At 37.9% G+C, this 8,712-nt stretch overlaps 1 long non-coding RNA gene across 1 annotated transcript; it reads left to right on the top strand.

Moving 5' to 3' along the window:
- Nucleotides 1-387: 387 nt before the first annotated feature.
- On the top strand, nucleotides 388-2,204 carry LOC127087936 (uncharacterized). The gene is made up of 2 exons (XR_007790090.1): nucleotides 388-914; nucleotides 1,759-2,204. It is a non-coding gene; the product is annotated as an uncharacterized LOC127087936 (long non-coding RNA).
- The last annotated feature ends 6,508 nt before the right edge of the window (nucleotides 2,205-8,712 follow it).

The following is an 8,712-nucleotide window of genomic DNA, read 5'->3' as shown; positions in this document are numbered from 1 at the left end:
TTAATCATTCTAAAAATGAATTAAAATCTAAAACATGGAAGAATTAAGATCAAATCACGTCATGTAAACAAGAATCAACTAATCAAGAATTAAACTACATCAATTAATTCTAACTAAATCAATTAATCATGTTAAAACCTAATTAACTATCAATTAGTTTATATATCAATTCATGAAAAATTATTGAAAGAGAATAGCAAAAATTAAAAGAGCAAAAATTGGAATAAAATGTCAAAAGAAAACTCAAACAAGGGGGTAAATGGTAGCAAAATAGGGTGCGCAACAGAGTTGGCGCGATGCCCATCCATGGGCCCAATCCCAATCAGCTTGGAAGACATGGAGGAGTAATGGGAAACTTGGTGTGAATAGCAAAGCAAACGAGCCTTAGGGGAGTATTGAAGCCCAATCCGGATTTGTGAGGGGGAAATAAGTCCAATGCAATGAGTGGAGAAGGAATTCAACAGCCAATTCAATCACTAAACACGTTTTTCAAGTGTTTCTCGTGGTCAAACAATCACCGTTCAAACTCCAATTTTCCCTCCACCTGAACACTCCTCAGTCACGCCGGAATCAGTCACCGGCAGCGGCGAACCCCTAAAACGGTCAAACTATACCTCATTCACTTTGTGCCATCACCCCCTATCTGAAACCTTACTTTAATTCATCCAAATTCAACTCGATCAAACACAAAGATCCACCATAGTTAAGAACCCTAATTGCTCAAACATAAATCAAACCATGGATTCAAGGAATCAGAGCCTCATAGGAGAATGATTTGATTCCTTACACTCAGAGCTACATACTGATAATTAAAATTGAAGCAAAGATAAGCACAATCAGAGGATGGATCCCTAACCTTTAAGATGACCTTGGCTCGGTGAAGAAGATGATGATGAATGAAACAAAACGCCCAGGTAATTGGCTTGATCTCTTCACTTCCTCTTCTCCTTGCTATTCTTCTTCTGTTCTTGCTGCTTCTGAATTCCTGTGCATGAGAGAGAAGTACAAATGAGAGTGATTAAGGTTTATCTCAAGCACGTTGAAGCTTCAAGGTGAAGCTTCAATGGCTGCCGAGGATGAGCTCTAGGTGAGGAGTAATGAGAGATGGATTGCAGAGAGACTCTGAGAGAAGATGAGAGTAATGAATCGATCCCAATGAATGAGGATGAAGGTTTCAATATATAGGATGCAGGTTCGGGTCAAATGGAGGATTGAAGTGAGGTTAGGAGTTAGTTATGATGAACTCAGCGAGTTGCTTCTTTTAACTCACTGAGTTTTGCACTTAGCTGCACTCTCTCAATTAGTTAGGACAATTAGTTTGTTGCAAATGTTTTGAAAGTTAGTTAAATGAGTTAGCAAAGTCAGTTAGTAGATTGGAATTAGAAAGTTAGGGAAATCAATTGGTAGGCTAGTAATTATAGTGCATTATTAGTGAGAATCAACAGTTAGAGGTAAATCACCATTGTCTTATAGAGTGTGGATTTAATGGTTAATGTTAACAATTGAAATCGAGTTGGTTTGATTGAAAGTGTGGTTGTTGGTCTTGTTATGATATATGGTATGCTTGAAATTTGTTTTTATGAATGATAATTATTGAACTTGGATGGCTATGCTTGCCAAACTGTTTTGTTACTGATGCTTTGTGGTGATGAATTGCGGCCTGTTGCTATGTGAATTGATGGTGTTAAATGTGCTCATGGTTGTTATTCCATTCATTGCTTGATGATCCTTTGTTGACAGTTTGTTATGATGTTGCAGGATTTGTGGACTTGCAGGATTGTTGTTTGTAATGTTGCAAGCTTGGTGCAGGTTTTGTAGCAGGGTTTTGCTCATGGTTTACAAGTTGGTATGCACTTGGTTGCATTGTAGCAGGTTGTGGGCTTGGTATGGTTTTGTAGGTCCATAAGAAAGTTTGCAAGCCGGTGTAGTTGGTCTGGTTTATCTTTGGTTTATGCTCAGAATTTGGCTTGGAAATTGAAGTGCATTGCTTGGAATTATGGAGTTTTCACATTGCTTTTGGTCATGAAGTTTTTGGACATTTGTAATTGGTTTAAATGGATGTAACTATGCATGTGGTTTAGGTCATGTAGGATAAGGCATAGGCATTGATGGTTATATGTAATTGATGGAATTGGATTTTGTAAATGGTTTAAATTGTAATTAAAAAGTAATTTGAAAAATGAAATGGTAATGACTTGTAAATAGTTTTGGAATTTGGCATTTGAATGGTACATGTTAATATGAACATGAAATTTGAACAAGGTTAACATGGAACAATGTTGAAATGTAGCATGGCTAGAAAAGAGAAAAAGAATGGATTAATGGTTCAATGGATTAGGTGGGTTGACTTTGCTTAAAGTTGACCAAAAAGTCAACTATTGATCAAAGTCAACCTTTGGCCAAAGTTATTATTATTTTTTTGTAATTTTCTTATGAAATGATGTAAATATGATTTGAATGTACATTTGTATTAATGGCTCTTTTTATTTCAAATGAAAAGAAAAATTTGAATTTCAAATAAAAACTTTCCCACCAAAACCATGTTTGAAATGCTTTAAATGAATCATGCTTTATGAATTTGAATGAAACATGGAACTTGAATGAATGGACTAATAATGCCATCAATGAATTAAGAATGAAATGAATTGTGAATGTGACCAAAGTCATGACATATGAACACCATAATGGACTAAGAACCAATGGATCATAGATGCATCATGGCCTAATGAATCCACCATAAGAAAATGGATCAATACATTATGAATTTGAGCCCAAGGATGCACCATGAGCAATGAATCAAGAACAATCTTGAAAGAACAGAGCCCCCCTAACCATGTAATAAACCCTAGTCAAAAAATGGCTGATGGACAAATGGTATTATGGAAGACAGAGTGATCTAATCCCCCCTCTTGAGAAATTAGGTTTTCAATCACAAGATCAATTAATATGACACATAGACACAATTAAGGTTTTATGCACTAGCTATGGTTAACAGGCAAACCTCAGTGATGAACCTCCTAAACTAGGGTTTCAAGTTCAAACAAAGACCAACAAATGAATCACCAATGATGAGCATCCTCACCCATGGTTTCAAACTCAAATCAAAGTCTTTGAACAAAACACAAAGACACATGATGATCATACAAACAAAAATGAATCAAGGAACTAGGGTTGCAAGGCACATGGTCCAAAGATGACAAAATAGGCAACAATGCTTCAAACAAAAGACCCACGAACAATTAGGGTTTCCATGATCACCTAAAGCAATAAAAAAGACTCATACCAAGGCGGCCCACAAAGTTAGGGTTTCAAGGATCAAATGATCCATCAAGGATAAGAGCCAAGCAAACTAGGGTTTGCATGAATGAAAGGTCAAGATGCAATCCCACAAGGTCAATGCAATCCCACAAGATCTCAAGCAAAACCAATTTTATTATTCACAAACTTTGAGTTTATGATGTTTATGAGAAGGTATTAACATGAATTCATGGTGCACATGAATGAATGCAGATGAATCTCAAGTCATAGATTGGATGAAAAAAGGAAAAGGGGAGAGAAAATTTTGGGGTATGACAACTTCCCTTATTTAATCATCTTAAACCTGAATGCACGAGTTGCGAAAGCTTTTCGAGTGTTCGAGGTAGAAGAGTGTTAAATACCAAATTATCCGAAAATTTTCCCGTTAAGAACGGTTATAGGGTAAGTGTATTGAGGATATGGAATGACAGGTTGACTTTCATAGGTTCATCTGCTGGGGGGTTGATTGAAATATTCTATGGGGAAATATATCAATCGTAAAGGGGAAACATGATATGCATGCTATATGTAATGTATGCTTATGGAGCAATATGGGTGATATTCACAAAGAAAGGACCTCTCTAGTGTGATACCTGTCAGGGAAACCATGATATGCATGCTATATGTAATGTATGCTTATGGAGAATGATTTACATAAATGAGTGTCAGATGTTAATATAGATGAGTATTGAGAAGGTAAGATCAACATGAGTGAATATTAGGAACTAGTACGACTGAGTACTGAAAAGGCATCGTAAATACAAACGAGTGATGGAAATCAATACGAATGAGTATCGAAAAGGGAATGAGCAACACGAATGAGTTTTGAGAGTCAATACAAATAAATACTAATGAATGAAGTACCAACACAAACGAGTCTTGGGAAGCAATACAAACGAGTATTGGGAAAATGATGTCAACACAGACGAGTGTTGAGAGTCAATACAGATGAGTACTAACGAAGATGGTACCAACACCGATGAACGTTGGAAAGCAATACGAACAAGTATTGAGAAGATATACAAATACAAACGAATGGTTTGGAAAATATGTTAGCATTTTAGTGGTAGATTCATGACTATTGGGCTATTGGTTAACTCAACGTCAATAAAACCAGAGTCGCCCGGGGAGAAAAAGACTCTGGGGAATAAAGGAGTTATGCGTACGCCAGGCTACGACTTAAAATTTGCTGGGAGACTAGGGGAATTCCATGTGAAATGGAAAGACTCAGCCGGGGAACTAACAACATCCGCAGGGGATACGAGTAAGTCAGGATAAAACTGAAATACTTGAATCATGCAGGGAAAAGGGATTTCACTAAGGTAATGCGCACTCAACTCAACTGGGGAGAAAGAATTCAACATAGGAGGAGCAAAAATCTATTATCCACTACCTGTTACTGGGTAAGGAGATAATAAAAATCTGACAGAGGGAACATCTGCCATCGGTTAGGATGAACATATCAAGGATGACTTGCTGGGAACCAATCAGAAGGGAATATTCATTATCGGTTACTGGGTAAGAACAACCTTGCTGGGGAAAACTGTAGAAAAATAGGATTTACAACTACCAGTTACTGGGTAGAAGACCAAGGGTGAGAGTATCCATCATCGGTTAGGATGAACATATCAAGGATAAACTCGACAGGGAAGAAAATCCATCATCGGTTAGGATGAACATATCAAGGATAAACTTGCTTGGGATTGTCAAGGAAGATACCTGTCATCAGTTAAGATGAACATATCAAGGGTAAACCAACTGAACAAAAAGTAGGAATTACATCTATCGATTGCTGGATAGAATACCATCAAAGAGAAAATGCGTCACCGGTTAAGATGAACATATGAAGGATAAACTTTGTGAGGAGATAAAATAGGAATTACATCTATCAGTTACTGGATATAATACCAAGAGAGAGAATCCGTCATTCGTTAAAGTGAACATATCAAGGATCAACTCTACGGAGGGAACAAAAAGTAGGATTTACAACTACCAGTTACTGGGTAGAAGACCGCAAAGAGAAGGAAACCCGTCATCGGTTAGGATGAACATATCAAGGATTAACTCTCTGGGGAACAAAACTAGGGATTACAACTACCCTTTTACTGGGTAGAATACCAAGAAGAGAATATTCGTCATCGGTTAGGATGAACATATCAAGGATAGAATCAAGCAGGGGAGAGAAAGATATCCGTCACCGGTTAGGATGAACATATCAAGGATATACTTCCTAGGGGATTAAATCCACTGGGGATTCCACTGCTGGGAAAAACATGGGTACTCTTGTCGGATATTGGGCAAGAAGTAACAAACTGCAATCTAAGAAGAATATTACCAGTTACTGGGCAATAGACTCTTAGGGGACTCACAGTATCTATCTAGGTAAGAACTAGAAAGAAATGGTTAGTCAAGACTCAACCCATTGAGGATATAACCCAAGGGGAGTGATTCCATCCAGATAATTAACTATGAAGGAAACTGAAATAATAATCATCCACGAGGAAACAAACTCAGTGGGGAAGAGGAGAAAGGTTAAAGTCTTTCTGCCTAAGGGGTTGACGCTCTACAATTGAGGGAGGACAGACACCAAAGTTTGTATGGGGATCAAGTACCGCCATAACAAAGAGTAATAATCTCGAATGAATCATGCAAATCATGAAATTATATGAACGTGTATGTGTATATATGATGATTATGCTGACAAAGACGATCACAAAGGATACGAAGGTGTCGCGAAGAAATTGAATCATCGGTACAATCCTCAGTCAATCCACAAAATATGGAGACAACTGTTGGAGAATAGAGAGATCAACAATAAAAAAGGCTTAACCCTAACTGGGGAACGAGGAGATTGCTGAGGAAAGAACATCAAATCTGTGGGGAATTTTAGGTCGACACCATAAAAATGGGAGACAACCCTATACAGAACAATCATAACAAAAGCTGCTCAGAAACCAGGAGAAAACTCAGACTGGGAGCAAGTCGACTGGCGATCGGTGGGGAAACCAATGCAATCTACTGGGGAAAATCAACCGTATCTGCTGAAAATCAACCACTGATGAGGAAACACACACTCCGCTGGGGAAGGCAGAAACATTGTCGGGGACAACAACACGCTGCAGGGTATCTGAATCAACCAACTCGGCTGAGGACAAGGAACAAAGCTCCATTGGGGATCAAACACTCCATTGAGGAACTGAATCAACACCAATGTCTAGGGATACCCGAAGGGTTAACTGCTTGGGAAACCTTCGATGTTTTGCACTTAAGGACTTGCTATCCATCAGAATGTTGTTGATATTTCTTTTAATTGCTTTGAAAAAAATTCTTGCTTTTCTATATTTAAGAAAAACTGATTTTGATTAAAAATTTAATTTTCAAAATGATCATAGTGAAATTTAAAACTATTGGCTGAAGTAAAATAAGAGTAGAAACAATTAGATAAAAGCTCAACTTTATTTGATAGGATGGTAGTCTGTAAATGACAAGACTCCATAGATTTTCACAAAGTTGAAAATGGTAATTTACAATGGAAAAGGGTTACATTGAATACAAATGATCCTTAATCCTTCTACCAACTCTTGATATCCATTGTTCTCTTGACCGCTACTGGGGTGATAAATTGATGTCAACCCTTGTGCTAAATCAAATCTTTAAAAAAAACCTTGAAGATCAGCAGAATGCAGTTACTTGCCATGATCCCTATTTTTTGCATAAGTTGCCCCAAGGTGGGGTACTCAACTTATCGGGATTTTATTTTTGTTTTTATGTCTCTAAACAAGAGAGAAAGGGGTTGCCCCTGTTGAAGTGTGGATGGATGTACGATACCCATGCAAAGCAAATGGGAGCATATCATGCAAATCCTTATATGTGACAACCATCTTCTGAATAATCTTCTTGATGTTCTTGTTCGCAGCTTCAACAACCCCATTCATCTTGGGTCTGTAGGGAGAAGAGTTATGATGCACAATCTTGAAGTCTTTACAAAGAGCTTCCACCATATTATTATTCAAGTTCGATCCATTGTCAATAATGGTCTTGCTTGGCATACCATAACGACATATGATCTGATTCTTGATAAACCTTACAACAACTTATTTGGTTACATTTGCATACGATGCCACTTCGACCCATTTTGTGAAGTAGTCAATTGCCACCAAAATGAAACGATGTCCATTCGAAGCTTTGGGTTCAATCATACCAATCATATCAATTCCCCACATGGAGAAGGGCCATGGGGAAGAAATAACATTCAGTAGTGTCGGAGGAACATGAATCTTATAAGCATATATTTGACACTTGTGGCATTTCTTCACAAATTTGCAATAGTCAGATTCCATTGTCAGCCAATAGTAATCTGCTCCCAACATCTTCTTCTCCATTGCATGTCCATTGGAATGAGTACCAAAGGAACCTTCATGCACTTCGGTCATCAATAAGTCTGCTTCGTGTCTATCCACGCATCTGAGCAAAACCATGTCGAAGTTTCTCTTGTATAGTACATCACCATTCAAGTAGAAATTACCGTCTAATCTTCTCAAAGTCTTCTTATCTTTCAAAGATGCCCCAGGCGGGTAAATCTGACTTTGGAGGAAACATTTGATATCAAAGTACCATAGCTTCTCGTCTTTGATCTCTTCCACAGCAAACACATGAGCTGGCCTATCAAGACACATCACAGACAAATTGGGAACTTCATTCCAATACTTCACTACAATCATTGACGCCAATGTTACAAAAGCATCTGCCATCCGGTTCTTATCTCGAGGGATATGATGAAACTCCACCTTTGTAAAGAAAGTTGAAATCCTCCTCGCATAACCTCTATATGGTCTCAAACCGGGTTGATTTGTCTCCATTCTCCTTTAATTTGATTCACAACCAAAGCCGAATCATCGAAGACATCTAAATACTTGATTATGAGATTCATGGCCTCTTCAAGCCCCATAATGCAAGCTTCATATTCTGCCATGTTGTTTGTACACTTGAAAGTCAATCTAGCTGTAAATGGTAGATGCGTGCCTTGAGGAGTAATAATCACTTCCCCAATGACATTTCCATATTGATTAACAACTCCATCAAATACCATGCCCCAACGGGAACCAGGTTCTGGCCCTTCTTTAAGCAATGGTTCGTCACAATCTTTCATTTTCAAGTATAAAGTCTCTTCATCAGGGAAATCATACTGCACTGACTGATAATCTTCAATTGGTTGGTGAGCCAAATGGTCAGCCAAGATACTACCTTTGATCGTTTTCTGAGATCGGTATTCAATATCATACACTGACAACAACATCTACCAACGGGTAATCCTCCCAGTTAAAGCAGGCTTCTCAAATATATACTTGATTGGATCCATTTTGGATATCAACCAAGTGGTATGATTCAACATATACTGATGCAGACGCTTAGCAA

The sequence above is a fragment of the Lathyrus oleraceus genome, chromosome 5 (assembly GCF_024323335.1).
Source record: "Lathyrus oleraceus cultivar Zhongwan6 chromosome 5, CAAS_Psat_ZW6_1.0, whole genome shotgun sequence".
Classification (NCBI taxonomy): domain Eukaryota; kingdom Viridiplantae; phylum Streptophyta; class Magnoliopsida; order Fabales; family Fabaceae; genus Lathyrus; species Lathyrus oleraceus.
Note: the sequence above shows the minus strand (reverse complement) of the source record. Positions and strands in the feature narration are given on the sequence as shown.